General features: G+C 42.7%; 1 protein-coding gene across 5 annotated transcripts in view; it reads left to right on the forward strand.

The window, feature by feature from the left end:
• dennd2b (DENN domain containing 2B) overlaps window positions 1–15553 on the forward strand; it is a 457469-nt gene that overhangs the window by 127201 nt on the left and 314715 nt on the right. Inside the window, exon 1 of one of the 5 annotated variants that reach the window (XM_060838920.1) lies at window positions 5524–5671. The exons of the other annotated variants lie outside the window; for them this stretch is intronic. The gene's annotated coding sequence lies outside the window, so the exon portion shown is untranslated. Of the gene's footprint in view, window positions 1–5523; window positions 5672–15553 lie in introns of those variants that run through there. 5 annotated transcript variants of the gene reach the window in all.

Consider the following 15553-nt stretch of genomic DNA (forward strand, 5'->3'; position numbering starts at 1 on the left):
AAGAAGTGTTAACGCATTTAGGACTGGGAAGTTCAAAACTCAGTGTGATGAGAAGTGATCTGATTCGAATTACTGGTAGAAAAGTTTGCAATTAGTTCAACTGATGATGAGAAATCTTCTAATATGAAATGAGTAGAGTGCAAATTAATGCATATGTCTATGGAGATCAGGGGCGTATTTAAAAAAAAAACAGAAAAGTAAACAGATGAAGACTGGTCTGTGATAAAATTGCAGTGAAATGTATCCTCCTCAATATAACAACAAGTAAATTCACATTCCCAGCAATGTGCTTGACTCAAACTGTTCTCTAAAATGGTCCACCAAATCCTGGTTATTCTAAAAGGCCTCAGAATATTGGAATAAAAATAAACCCAAAAGAACCACCCATCATTGATCTCGGGACCAAAAGAAAGAAGAATAACTAACTCTCGACAAAGTCCTCACCACAAAATGGCAAATAGTTTGTTTTTATTGGAAGAGTTGTCTAGGACTCAAATTGTCATTCTAGCATATGTTCCACCAGTAGTGCAAGACCACCAGAGATAGCATCTCTGTGGTATTATAGTCAGGATGGAGAGATACTGGCAGTCTTCAACGTTGTCTCTAACACACTGCACAAAGTCTGGCATCAGGTCAAACTTGGATATATCAATGCAGCCTCTCTGTCTAATGACTATCTCCCACCATGTTGCATATAACTTTTTGAATAAGCAGTGAGGGTGGTACGGGTAATGTCCATAGCCAGTACCTATCGAGTCACCTTAGTAAACCCTTCAGGCCTCAACTGCCAGGTTTGACCTGCAGCAGGTAGTCCAGAAGTGGGTATAAGCACCTATTTAATGTTGTCTTGACCTATATAACTGCTGCAGATCCAAATAACCAGGAATCCAGGAATCGTTCCTTGTTCAACAAAGAATGCAGGAGTACACCAGGCAATGTGTTAAAATAGTGAAGGTGCAACTCAGGAATACCAGCATGCTAAACAGCAGCAAGTCATGCAGTGACCTCATCCCACGAACAATCGATCAGGCCAAAATTGAAAACTGGTAGACAGTTAGACCTCCAAAACTGAAAAGGGAAAGCTTTGCAAATATCCCCATTCATTGATAGGAGAGCTCAGCATTGCAGTGCAAAAGGCAAAGCTGAAGCCTTGCACCAGTCTTAAATAGATTGCCTATAATAGATGCCAGTCTTTGGCTAATTCCATTCAATCATTCTGATATCAAGATATGGGCGGTGTGTACACAAAAGGCCATGAGCACTGATCATAATCTGACTATAGAAATGAAATCTTATGCTCCAGAAATGGTTAGAACAATAATCTCTACTTGAATCATACGATCTCCACAGCGTGGAAACAGGCCCTTCGGTCCAACAAGTCCACACCGACCCTCCGAAGAGCATCCCACCCGTGCCTATTCTCCTACCCTATTACTCTACCTTTATCCCTGATGAATGCCCCAAACCCACACATCCCTGAACTATAGGCAGTTTAGCACAGCCAGTTCACCTAACCTGCATAACCTTGGATTGTGTGAGGAAACCAGAGCGCGCAGAGGAAACCCATGCAGACACGGGGAAAATGTGCAAACTCCACACAGACAGTCACCTGAGGCTGGAATTGAACCTAGGTCCCTGGTGCTGTGAGGCATCGTGCCACCTGATGGTGTGGAAAACTATCCAACCTTCCTGTTGTGTTTAAAAGTATGACTGATCCCACTCAGCCACTTAAAACCAGGTATCATTGACAGCTGTGTAAATGCCACTTAACAGCTTGGTGACCTACTCACCGATGTTCAATATGGGCTCAAACCAAGGCCACTTGGCTTCAGAACTCATTGGACAAAAGAATTTCCAAACGTGAGCAGCTGCGCTTGACATCCAAAATCATTAATAATCAGGCAGAAAACTTTTGTTTTCTCCTGGGTGAAGTCATACCTATCACAAAGGAAGGTGGATGTAGTTGTTGGAGGCCAGTCATCACAGCCTAAGGTACATTTCTGAAGGAATTCCTCAGTGTCATGTCCTAGGCTCAATCACCTTTAGCTTCATTTCAACATTTCCCCCTCTATCTAAATCAGAATGTGGATGTGCAATCATCATTGAACAATAATGAACCATTTCATGCCAAGGTGCTGTGCTGGAAAATATTCCAGCTCAGGCTGACAGATGGCAAGGAACATTCACTTTACACAAATATCAGGTAATGACTATCATCAGAGAGAGAGAGAATCTCACCATCTCTCCTTTACAGTCAACAGCCTCATCATACCCCACAAAGATTGTTCCACCAATTAATGTCTTTAAGGTAAAAGAAAGGGTTTCAAAGGACTTATTTTGAAGCATGCCTGATAGCAAGAAAAATAATGGTATAATTGGGGATTAAAGGAGCCCAGATTGTTTGTTGGGATTGAGATGAAGGTGCATAGCATTTGGAGACAACAGCTGTCGCCTGTTTGCTAACAGGTTTCTAAAGTAACAAAAATGTTGAGAATGTGTCTGATTTTAGGCATTTGTAACTTTTAGCGTCCATTTATTTCAAAGATAAAGAGCTGAAATCTCAAGAGTAGTTAATCAGCATTTCTGTTTGAATTCAAATTGTGTGATTCATAGGTCATTTCCATGGCGATATGAGAAGGTAAGAGTTTCTGAGATATACCTGAAAACTACCAGAGAATTTTCGTCTGCCAGGTTTTGGCAGAAGGACAACAGCTAGAGACACCGACAGTTAATTACCAAACATTGTTTAAATTTAAAACGACTGTGGACTCCAGTCAAGTTGCTATCCTGAGAAATGTATCTTTAAGAATGGATGTTGCTTAGTTTGTTCAGTTAAAACAGGTGTAGTGTGTGGACATATTCTTTCTCTCTCTAATCTGAGGTAGACTGGTACTGAAAAGTTCTCAAAATTGGCGGCCTTTGATTTATTTAATTTGTGAAATATGCATCAAGAATATGGACGTATCAAAGCTATCATAATCATAGATATACAGCACAGAAACAGACCTTTCTGCCCAACTTGTCCATGCCAACCAGATATCCTAAATAAATCTCGTCCCATTTGTCCCATATCCCACTAAATCCTTCCTATTCAGGCACCCATCCAGATACTTTTTAAACGTTGTAATTGTACCAGCCTCCATCACTTCCTCTGCAGCTCGTTGCACACATGCACCACCCTTTACATGAAAAAGGGTTACCTCTTAGGTCCCTTTTAAATCTTTTCCCCTCTACCCTAAATTTATGCCCTCTAATTCTGGACTACCCCACCTCAGGGGAAAGATCTTGTCTGTTTACTTTATCCATGCCCCTCATGATTTTATAAACCTCTAGAAGGTCACCCCTCCGCCTCCAACGATCCAAGGAAAATAGCCCCAGCCTATTCAGCCTCTCTATAGCTCACAAGCTCCAATTCTAGCAACATCCTTGTAAATCTTTTCTGAACACCTTCAAGTTGCATAACATCCATCCTATAGCAGAGAGACCAGAATTGCACACAATATTCCAAAAGTGGCTTAACCAATGTCCTGTACAGTCACAACATGACCTCCCAACTCCTATACTGAAAAAAGGCAAGCATACTAAACGCTGCCTTCACTATCCTATCTACCTGCAACTCCACTCTCAAATAACTATGGCTCTGCATTCCAAGGTCTCTTTGTTCAGCAATGCTCCCAGGACCTTACCATCAAGTGTACATGTCCTACTCTATTTGCCTTTCCAAAATGCAGCACCTTTACATTTATTTAAATTAAATTCCATCTGCCATTCCTCAGCCCCTTGGCCGACCTGATCAGATTTCTCATTGTACATTGTACGAACACTCAAATGAGCCCAAGGTTCCCACTTTTGGTCTTAAAAACTGCCCAGTTTGTCGTCTTTTTTTTTACTCCAGAAGGGCAAGATATCACAAATTTGAGAAATAGGTAAAACTACCAGTTTCAAGTTGCTTCTATGCAGTTACAATATGTAGTGTTCACCACTAATAGGATTCTACATATGAAAGAAAGGTCTGCTTATGATACAAATGAATAATATGGTTTATGAATTTCCGAGCCAATATGGTGCCAGATTCATAGGAAATAAGTCTCAACGACTGGCAGATGATTTCAAATAACATGTCCCTTCAACCATGCACAACAGGCAAGATACTGTTCATACCCAACCAGTCATGCTTGCACATCTCTGTCCAATAATTGTTATTTTCAGCGTTTACTAAGTAACCCTGCTAACCAATTTAACATTCAGGAACAGAGTTATGCATGTGTACTAGAAGCTCCATCTTTTAATAGACAGGGTGGCAAGAACATATACACACGCTGTCTGTTTCAGTTGAACAAAATAAGTGACAACTACTGTCTGGTTTCATACCTTATGCCAATACCTGAATCAATTGCAGTCAACCTGCCTGGTTTACTTTTAAGCACAGATGATGACTGAACTTATCAAACTGGTGCATTCTCCTGGATAATGCCTTTACCATTCAAAACATGCTGTGATCATACAATATAAAAATGTTAGTTTACTTTACATATTCGTTCTTGTGAATTGTCCCAGTTTTAGTACAAGGTGAAAAGCTTTGCCAAAATATCTTCAGCAGTGCTAAAATTTCGGTTATACCTGATGGATGCAATGCTGTCAGCTAAAGTCTCTGGGTCCATGTGAATTTACTGTCAATTAAAAGAACAATGTCATGTATATCTGTGAAGTATGTTTTCTTGGTTATGCTAAGGTTGAAAGTTCTGCTTGCTGGTTTGAGATGTCATTGGCCTACAAATTTGGAGTTGGTGGTTTAATGTTTTGTCACAACTAAAATCTTTGAACCATGAATCTTGCATTCTTGCTGGAAGTTTGGAGTTCTTTTGAAAAAAATAACTGATTCCTGTAAGGATTGTGACATGAAGCTTGAGATTTATCAATATTAATGTGTGACTTTGAACTTGCATTTGCTTCTTGTGGTTTTCTGACTCATGAAAGGTCTGTGGGAATCGGTCAGTTTCTGTTTGTGAAGCAAAGTGGCTTAAATTGAGTACAAAAAACTTTTCAATATTCCCCAGCCTGGAACCCAAAGAGGAATTAGATCTATCCTTTCCAGAACTGAAAGTACATCACATTCCGCGTCTGCGGATTAAATGCAAAATTACATGCTGTGTAGACCTTGATAATGCTCCCATATTTCCCTGGAATAAGGGGGAGATAATTTACAAGAGTAAAAATAAGCTGACTTCTCTGAAGGTCAGGGCTGATTTGAAAGGCTCAGTGGCGACAGTGCCAGTAAATAGAACTGTTGTGTTCAACAGGGAAGGGGGTGGGGGGTGTTTGGTCTCAGCGTATGCAGAAGGGAGGGTCGTTTCAGAGTCATTTCTGCCCTGACTGTCTCAATCTGCCTAAGCTTCTGCCTTTTGAAAGCAGCAAATGTTTCATTTTATGTTTTTCAAAAAATGTGAACAGTTTGAGAGTTGGGCCTAAGGAAAAGAAAATGAATTATTTCCATCTGGTTCACATTGTGCGATGAAGAGACTTTCTGTCTGAGAGGACAATGTGCTCAGAATGTGAGCAGCTGGGAGGGTGACATTACTGGCGACAGGGGACCGCCTTGCGAGGCTCCATACTCTGAAACACTGCAGGAATGTCTTAGGAATGTGATCACGACTAAACATTCAACAACATGGTGAGTGGACAATCAGTTGATTCCTTGCAAGTATCTTCTGACATAACATTGCCTTTTTTTTTAAAAGAATCAAAACTGTCTAATTTACTTCAAACTTTGCAGCTTAATTTCCCCTGATACTGTCCTTGATTTATTTCACATGAATAAAGAACTCTGGAAAGAATTGTGTACAAATACAGTAGTCAGTCTGCTGAAAAGGAAATAGGACCTGTTGACTTTTTTCCAACTTTCTGACCTTTTGTTTTGTTCCCTTCATTTTGCTGGGGCACAGTGCTGTAGGCAACAGGAGTCCTTACAATATTTTTGATCTTTTCATTTCTTTGTTATTTTCTTTTAGGCAGGGAGCATTGGTGACTGTTTACTGTGAGGGAGCCAAGGTCTAGTTCTCACCTGCTGTCCATGTGCAATCACTTTTCAGCAGGAAGGTAGTTGGCTGTGGACCTGGAATGGGGACTAAAGCTTTGATGAGATATTGACGCACATAACCCTTCACAATTGTTTTTCTGGCTGAGGTCAGCTAACTTGACTCAGACTTGGGATGTTTTGGACTATGTAGTTAACTGCCACAGCAATTTGCATCTTTACCCTCAGTTAGTAGGCAGAAAGATTTTTTTTTCTTGAGTTGAACCAGAATCCCTTTAAGACCACAGGAATAATAACAGCTCATTTCCCACAAAGGGAGAGTGCTATATATTTTTCATCCTTCTGATAAGAGATCCGTTTCCAGCTGGGATGAATGAATAATCAGGAGGATTGGCGATTTGGAAGATTTTCAGTTAATAAACAGTTGTCTGTAATAGAGCAAACAAAGGAATCATTTGAGGTGGGCAGCATGAATGTCTTGGAATCATGTGCCTTCTATGAAGTTAATGTTGACTTGGTTTCCAAAAACAAAGGTCATTCAATGATGGGCCTAATAAGGTCAGTCAACCTATGTATCAGGGCTGGGGCGTCAGAGGGGTAAAGGGTCCAGACCATAATTTATTAATGTGAGATGAGAAGTGCAGTACAGAGCAGTACCAGAATTCTCCCAGAGCTCAAACAATCCCGCAGTCTGATTAGTATCAGCTGCTGTCTTTCATTCAGCTCAGTTTTGCCCAGAGGAAAATCCTTTTACTCCAAACAGGAATGTTTTTTCTGTGAGGGGGTTCGAATAGAATTAACCCCCATTGGGTTTTACTCAAGTAAATTTTAAGACTATTTCTGGCTTGTTGCTCTTCCTGAGATTTTTGCTGTAATTGTGTTGTTCAAGCTAATTGTGTCTTCATATGGTGGAAAGTGAGATAAGCTGCATTCAGACTACTGGTTGTCACTTATGGCTTGGGTCATGTAATACAAGTGATTTATTCAGGATGTAAATAAATTGCATTAAATCACTTTCACATTTTTGCAATATGTATTGTCATACTAAATTGGTAATGTACAGTTGAAAAATGTATACTTGACCTACTGCAAAGCTAACTAAAGTTGATCATTTTATATTGCTGTTAAAAGTTTAACATTAATATTATTATATACTGTGCCATCCAACAATTGTACATCTACTGGAAGTATTGCCAGGATAACTCCAAACTGAAACCAGACTTTTATTTTCACCAGTTAAAGCTGTACAGTGCAGTCTTGTATCCGAAGCCAACTATTCCTTTAGCTTTGAAGATTTTGACTTCATCTCTCCTTGGGAGGGTGAACAGACAGAAATCATTGCTACCAATGACTTCAGTAGAAAGGGAGATGTGGTCCTGCATTATATGGAGAACTAGATAGAAAATTAGCAAACAAATGTAGTAATCTCTGGATTGCTCCCAGTGCCACATGGAAGTGAGTACAGGGAGAGAAGGATAAGGTAGATGAAATTATGGAAGTATGGTGCAGGAGGGAGGATTGCAGATTCCTCGGAGACTGGAATTGGCACTGGGGAGGATGGCACTGATACAATCTGGATTGGTTGTACCTGATCAGAGCTGGGACTAAGTTCTTTTGAGACACCTTGCTAGTATTGTTGGGAGGGCTTTAAACTAACTTGGCAAGGCTGGTGCTAGGCAAACAAATAGCAAACAAACAGTGAAGTCCAAGGAAGGGAGAAAGTAACATTCTAAATCAGGGTTACTGTGTGTGGATATGAATGCATGGATTACAGTAAATAAGATTTGGAGTTAGAAGGCTAGATTATGATCTGGAAATATAATGCAACAATAAAAGAGACCTAGTTGAAGAAAGGGCAGGACTGGGTGTTGAATATTCCTGGTACAAAATGTTTGTAGAAAATAGGAAAGGAAGGAGGAGGATGGCAGAAATGGTTCAAGAAAGTGTTGTATTGTTAGGGAAAGAGGACATCCCATTGGGTTGAAGGATAGAATCAACCTGGCTAGAGCAAGGAACATGAAGGTACAATTACATCGCTCGGTGCAGTCTATGGACCACTACCTCATGGGAGGATGTAGAGGAACAAATTTGCAGAGAAATTTAGAGATGCAAAAATTATATTAGACTATAATGGGGGACTTTTATCCTAGGTCAACATTCAGGTAGTTATTGGTAGCATCGAGGACAAGGATAAGCAAACATTCCAAGACTATGGTCTGGATTAGAGTGGTGCTGGAAAAGCGCAGCAGGTCAGGGAGCATCCAAGGAGCAGGAAGATTGACGTTTTGGGCAAAAGCCCTTCATCAGGAATAGAGGCAGGGTGCCTGCAGGGTGGAGAGATAAATGAGAGGGGGGTGGGGGTGGGGAGAAAGTAGCTTAGAGTACAATAGGTGGATGGGGGTTGGGATGGAGGTGATAGATCAGAGAGGAGGGTGGAGTGGATAGGTGGGAAGGAAGATATTCTTGTAGAAAGAGGAGGAGAACTTTAAGGCAGGCATCCTTGCAAGAGGATTCGCAGTAGGGTTAAAATCAACTATGTAAAAATGAGGACTGCAGTTGCTGGAAACCAGAGTCTAGATTAAAGTGGTGCTGGAAAAGCACAGCAGGTCAGGCAACATCCAAAGAGCAGGAAAATCTATCTTTCCACCTATCCACTCCAACCTCCTCTCTGACCTGTCGCCTCCATCTCCACCCCCATTCACTTATTGTACTCTATGCTACTTTCTCCCCACCCTCCACCCCTTTCATTTATCTCTCTACTCTGCAGGCTCCCTGCCTCTATTCCTGATGAAGGGCTTTTGCCTGAAATGTCGATTTTTCCTGCTCCTTGGATGGTGCCTGACCGGCTGTGCTTTTCCAGCACCACTCTAATCCAAACTCTGGTTTCCAGTATCTGCAGTCCTCATTTTTACCTATTCCAAGACTATGATCAGCAGAAGTTCCTACAACAGTATACGTCTGGTTCAATGAAAGGATATGCTGTTGGACTTGGTTCTTGGAAGTGTGGTGGGTCAAGTAGATTGTCAAGAGTGTCAGTGGGCAATAATTTAGGAAGCAGTGATCCTTGTAACACAAGGCGTAGAATGATAGAAAAGAACAATTGATAATCCAGAGTAAGAATAATAAATTGGGAGAGAGCTAAGTTCAATGGGCAAGAATGAAGCTGGACCAGATAGGCTGGAACAATAGGTAGAGTGGGGAGAAACCTCTGAACAGTGCCATCCTTCAAAGAGGAGATGGTTCAGGATATTTCAAGTATGTATCCTCAAGGAAAGGGATGACAAACAAATCTAGAGCTTCTGGATGAATTGTGAGGTATAAATTTAAGATTAAGAAGAAAACATGTGCCAATGATAGGTAATGGGTAGGAAACACAATTGAAAACCGAAAGGAATATGGAAGGTTCAGCGAGGGAGATGAAAAAGTATGACAGAAGTGAAGCAGGATTATGAGAAAAAGACTGAGGAAAACCTAAAGGGCAATCTGTATGACTTCTGTAGGCACATCAATAGTAAAACAGTGATATAAGGAAGCTGATTACGCAGTTTACGCGGTTTACGCAGGGTGGTAAGAGGCATGGCTGTGCTGTTAAATGAAACCTTTGCATCTGCCTTTAATAAAGAGTTAGAAGCTACACAGGTGAATGAACCCTTCTGTCACCTAGAAGGAGATGGTGTTGGATAGGGTATCGATACTTAAAGCTGACAAGACACTGGGACCAGATGAGATCCACCAAGTACATTGAAGGATGTGAGAGTGGAATTTGCGGGGTTAGAATTGGGAATCACAGGGAAAAAGTGTGGTGTTTGGCAAGATTCAATATGGATTTAGAAAGTTAAAACACAAATTCTGCCTAACTTAGAGTTTTTTTTTGAAGAGATGGCAGTGTCAATGTAGGTAATACTCTACTCTATGTGGCATGTGGACTTTCAAAAGGCATTTGATGGAGTGCCATGCAACATATTTGTTTGAAATATTACGGATTATGGAATAAAAGGGACAGTAGCAACATGGATATAAAATTGGTTGAATGTTAAGAAATAGTCATCAAAAATGGATAATTTTCAGTCTGGAGGGGGGATTGTAGTGGAGCTCCCAAGGAATTGGCACTGGGATTGTTGCTTTTCCTGATAAATATTAATGACCTCCAGCCTTGGTGTGCAGAGGACAGTTTAAAGTTTAAAGTTTGCAGATGATATGAAGCTTGAAAATATTGTAAACTCTGAAGAGGACAATGGGAAACCACAAAAGGATATTGTCAAGTTGTGAAATGAGGCACGGCAGATATAGTTCAATGTGAAGAAGCACACGATGACGCATTTGTCAGCAAAACATGGACAGACCATATAAAATAATGGATACAAATCTTACAAGGGCGCAGGAGTGGAGGTACCCTAATGTAAAAATCACTCAAGGTGACAGGATAGGTGGAGAGAGTTGGAGAAAGTGAGGCCTGCAGATGCTGGAGATCAGAGTCAAAAAGTGTGATGCTGGAAAAGCACAGCTGGTCAGGCAGCATCCAAGGAGCAGGTGAGTTGATGTTTTTGGGCATAAGCTCTTCATTAGGAATGTCGGGGGAGAAAAGGCTGAGGGATAAATAGGAGGGCGGGTGAGGGCTGGGGAGAAGGTAGCTGGAAAGGCAATAGGTAGATGAAGGTAAGGGGTGATGGTGATAGATTGGAGTGGAGAATGGAGCGGATAGGTGGGAAGGAAGATGAACCGGTAGGACAGTGCCGAATTGGAGGGTTGGATGTGGGATGGGGTGGGAGGAAGGAAGAAGACAAAACTGGTGAAATCGACATTGATGCCAAGTGTTTGGAGGGTCCCAAGGCAGAAGATGAGGCGTTCTTCCTCCAGGCATTGGGTGGCTAGGATTTGGCGGTAGAGGTGGCCCAGGACTTGCGTGAACTTGTTAGACCAGGAGGGGGAGTTGAAGTGGTCAGCCACAGGGCGGTGGGTTGTTTGGTGCGTGTCCCCCAGAGATGTTCCCTGAAACGTTGTGCAAGTTGCCGTCCTGTCTCTCCAATTTAGAGGAGACCACATCAAGAGCAACGGACACAGTAGATGAGATGTTTGGATGTGCAGGAGAATCTCTGCCGGATGTGGAAGGATCCTTTGGGGCCTATGGAAGTGCGGGGGAAGGTGTGGGTCCAGGTATTACACCTCTTGCGGTGGCAAGGGAAGGTGGGGGAGTGGAGGTTGGGTTAGTGGGGGTTAGACCTCAAGGGAGTTGCAGAGGGAATTGTCTCTATGGAATGCTGATAGGGGTGGGGAAGGAAATATATCTGGTGGGGGTTTGACTGGAAGTGGCAGAAATAGCAGAGGATGATGCATTGCATCTGAAGATTGGTGGGGTGCAAGGTGAGGACCAGTAGGGCTCTATTTTTGTTGCAGTTGCAGGGGTTCAAGGGTAGTGTTGCAGGAAGTGGAGGAGATATGCTAGAGGCCATCTGGAATGTCCCAGAGTGGAATTGGTCCTCCTGGGAGCAGATGCAGTGGAGGCTGAGGAATTGGGAATAAGGGATAGGTTTTACAGGAAGTGTAGTCCAGATAGCTTTGGGTGTCGATGGATTTGAAATAGATGTCCGTATTGAGCCAGTCATTGGAAATGGAGACCGAGAGATCCAAGAAGGGGAAGGTGGTGTCCAAGATGGTCTAGGTGATCTTGAGGTCAGGATGGAAGATGTTCGTGAAGTTGATGAACTGTTCAACCTTCCTGTGGAGCACAGGGTGGCGCTGATACAGTCATCAGTGTAGTGTGGGGAATGGTGCCAGTGTAACTACTGAAGGTGGATGGTTCCATATATCCGATGAAGAGGCAGTCATAGCTAGGGCCCATGTGGGTGCCCATGGCTACCCCTTTGGTCTGAAGGAAGTGGAAGGATTCAAAGGGCGAAGGTAGTTGAGGTTGAGGACCAGTGCACCCAATGGAATGTGTGTTTCTGTGCAGGGGTACTGGTTGGATTGGCGGGAGAGGAGAATCCGAGGGCTTGGACGCCTTTGTCATGGTGGATGAACATGTACAGGGACTGGATGTCCGTGGTGAAGATGAGGCATTGGGGGCTGGGGAAATGAAGGTCATGGATGTGGAGGGTATGGGTGGTGTCCCGAATGTATGTGGGGTATTCCTGGACCAAGGGGGGGGTCAAGATACCTTTGGTGGTGCAGGAGCAGATGGAAATGATGGTCGACCGGGGCAGTCAGGTTGTGGATTTTGGGTAAGAGGTAGAACCAGGTGGTGCAGGGTTCCAGGACTTTGAGGTTGGAGGCTGTGCATAAGAGATCCCCTGAGGTGAAGAGATTGTAGATGGTTTGAAAGATGATGGTTTCGTGATGGGACGTAAGGTTGTGGTTGCAGAGCAGGAGAAGGAAGTGTCTGAGAGTTGGTGCCTGGCTTCAGCGGTGTAGAGGTTAATGTGTCAAGCTACCACTGCAACCTCCACCCTCCCCCACCCCAACATCCCACTTTTTTCACAGTTTTGATTGTGAGGTTAGGGTTGGAGCAGAGGGAGTGGAGGTTGTGTGGGTGAGCATTGACCGCCTCAACCTGTCCAATGTTACAGCAGTAGTTGGCGACTAACCGATTGAAGATGGGTAACAGCAGCATGGGGTGTCCAAGTGGATGGAGTATGTTGGAGGCTGGAGAAGAGGTCCTCCAGGTGGGTGGGAGTCCTGATGGAAAAGGTAATTGAGGAGGCGATGGAAGTAAAATTTGATGTTGCAACATGTGTGGAATTACTTGATTCTGGAATGTAATGGGATGAAGGTGAGACCTTTACTGAGGACTGATTGTTCATCCTCAGTAAGGGGGAGGTCTGGGGGATGATAAAAACTCAACAAGACTGACTTAGGCCTGGTATAGAGTAGGAGTTGAGTGGGGGTGGGGACTGTCTCTGGAGTGGATGTGATCATTGTGTCATTGGTGGAGAGAATTGTCAATAAAGCATACAGGATCCTGGGTTTTAAGAATAGGTGTACAAACTCCCAGAGCAGGGAGGTAATTCTGGATTTAAACATATGTAGGATCTCTGTGGGGTTATTGTGTATAATTCTGGGCACCATACTGTACAAAGGATGTGAGCACATTGGGGAAGGTGCATATGAGATTTACAAAAATTGTTCCAAGGGTAAGAAATATCATTTGAGGATAGATTAGAGAGGTTGGGGACTGTTCTCCTTGGAGACATGCAATCTAAGAGGAGGTCTGATGGAAGTTTTTGAATTCTTCGGTGGTTTTGATAGAATAGACAGTAAACCTGTTCGTGTTTGCAAAACGATAAAAGATGAGAGGGCACTGATTTAAATTGTATGCAAATGAGCAAATGTGATGCAAAAGTAAAATTAAGTGAGTTATAGCATCTATTTATCTAGCTAGTCCTGGTTCAGTTTCTGGTCAATGGTAATCCCCAGGTTGTTAGAGATTCAGTGTTAATGCCATTGAATATGAAGGAGTGATGGTTAGATGTTTGTGTTAGAGATGGGGTGGTATGGTGGTAGTGATTAGCACTGCTGCCTCACATGGCCAGGGACTCTGGGTTCGGATCCATCCTCAGGCAACTGTCTTTGTGGAGTTTGCATGTTCTCCCTGCGTGGGTTTCCTCCCATGGTCCAAAGATTGGCAGGTCAGGTGGATTGGCTATTCTAAATTACCCTACAGTGTCCAGGAATATGCAGGCCATGTGGATTAACCCTGGGAAATGCAGGGATAGGTTAGGTTGGATTCTTTTCGGAGGTCCGTGTGGATTAGTTTGCTACTGGGCTAAATGGGCTGCTTCCATATTGTAGGGATTCTGTGATTCTATTGGCATTGCCTGGTACTTGTGTGGCATTATTTGCTATTTGCAATCCCAAGCCTGGATATTGTCTGAGTTGCATTTATATATAAACTGTTTCTGTTCCTGAGAAGTTGCATAGTGGTACTGTACATTGTATAATTCTGACTTTATGCTTGAGGGAAAGCCATTTGAAGCAGCTGCAGATGTTTGGATCTAAGACACAATTCTGAGGAACTCCTGCAGAAATTTCCTGATGCTGAGATGACTGACCACCAACAATTGCAAACTTTTTTTTGTGCCAGGTATGATTCCAACCAACGGAGTGTTTGTTTTCTCTTCTGATCTTCATTGACTCTCATTTTGCTTTTGCTAAGAAAGTGTTGCTTGCGAGCACTGTTGATGACCCTTCCATACACAGGAGAGTTCAAAACTAAAGGGCATAAATTTAAGGTGAGAGGAGAAAGATTTTAAAAAGACCTAAGGAGCAACTTTTTCACAGATGGTTTGTATGTCTAATGAACTGCTAGAGGAAGTGAAAGATGCAGGTACAATTGCAACACTTAAGACATTTGAACACGTCCATGAATAGGAAAGGTTGGGGGATATGGGCTAACTACTGGCAAATGGGACAATTTAATTTAGAAAACTTGGGCACGGACAAGTTGGACTAAAGGCTCTGTTTCTGTGATCTGATTCTAAGATCAAGCGTAGATTCATGGAACATTTAATTGTCCAGATTGCATTTGTCTTGGTTTTATGTATGGTGCATACCTCGACAATTTTCCACATTTGCTGATTAGATGCCAGGGTTATAGCTATACTAGAAGAGCTTGTCGTGTAGAGGTGTATAGTATCTTTTGAGAGACTGGAAGCTTACATGGACTTAGAGAGGCACAGAGTGTGCTGAAAGAATTAAAATATAATATTTGATTGTGGAACCAATAGTGCAACTGCGTTGCCATGGTACGCAACAAATACGAATTTGGCCAATCAGCTTAAATTATGCCCCAGATACCAAGATCCAGTTGAATGTGAACTTTGGTTTACTGTAATCAAAACACTATGAAAGAATCTGATGTTTTGGGGTATAAAACCGAACATTTTGAATAGTTAGAGGGAGAATAGCAAGGACACCAATAAATATAGACTGCTGGACAGATAGCTCTGTGAAAGGTACCTGTTCACGTGAAGACCTGTGAAGCAGAATAATGAGAGGACAACCTAGAGAAATCTACAGAGAAAATTCGACACCTGAAGATTCCCTGGTGGTCTACCGGTCAGGATTCAGTGCTTACACTGGGGCCTGGGCTCAATTCCTGGCAAGAGTATGTGTGTTTTCTGGGCAGCGCGATGGCTCAGTGGTTAGCACGGCTGCCTCACAGCACCAGGGTCTTCAGTTTCGACTCTAACCTCGGGTGACTGTGCAAACTCCACACAGACATTCTCCCCGTGTCTGCGTGCATTTCCTTTGGGTGCTCCGGTTTCCTCCCACAATCCAAAGATGTGCAGGCCAGGTGAATTGGCCATGCTAAATTGCCCATAGTGTTAGATGCATTAGTCAGAGGGAAATAGGTCTGGGTGGCTTTATCTTCGGAGGGTCGTTGTGGACTTATTGGGCTGAAGGACCCGTTTCCACACTGTCGGGAATCTAACCTAATGTCAACTGGGTTTGAAACTGATTTCTTGTAAATTTAAGAGGGAATTTATTGAACCAGTATTGTTGAGTGAGAGGTAAAAGATGGGC

The sequence above is a fragment of the Hemiscyllium ocellatum genome, chromosome 18, assembly GCF_020745735.1.
Source record: "Hemiscyllium ocellatum isolate sHemOce1 chromosome 18, sHemOce1.pat.X.cur, whole genome shotgun sequence".
Taxonomy (NCBI): Eukaryota; Metazoa; Chordata; class Chondrichthyes; order Orectolobiformes; family Hemiscylliidae; genus Hemiscyllium; species Hemiscyllium ocellatum.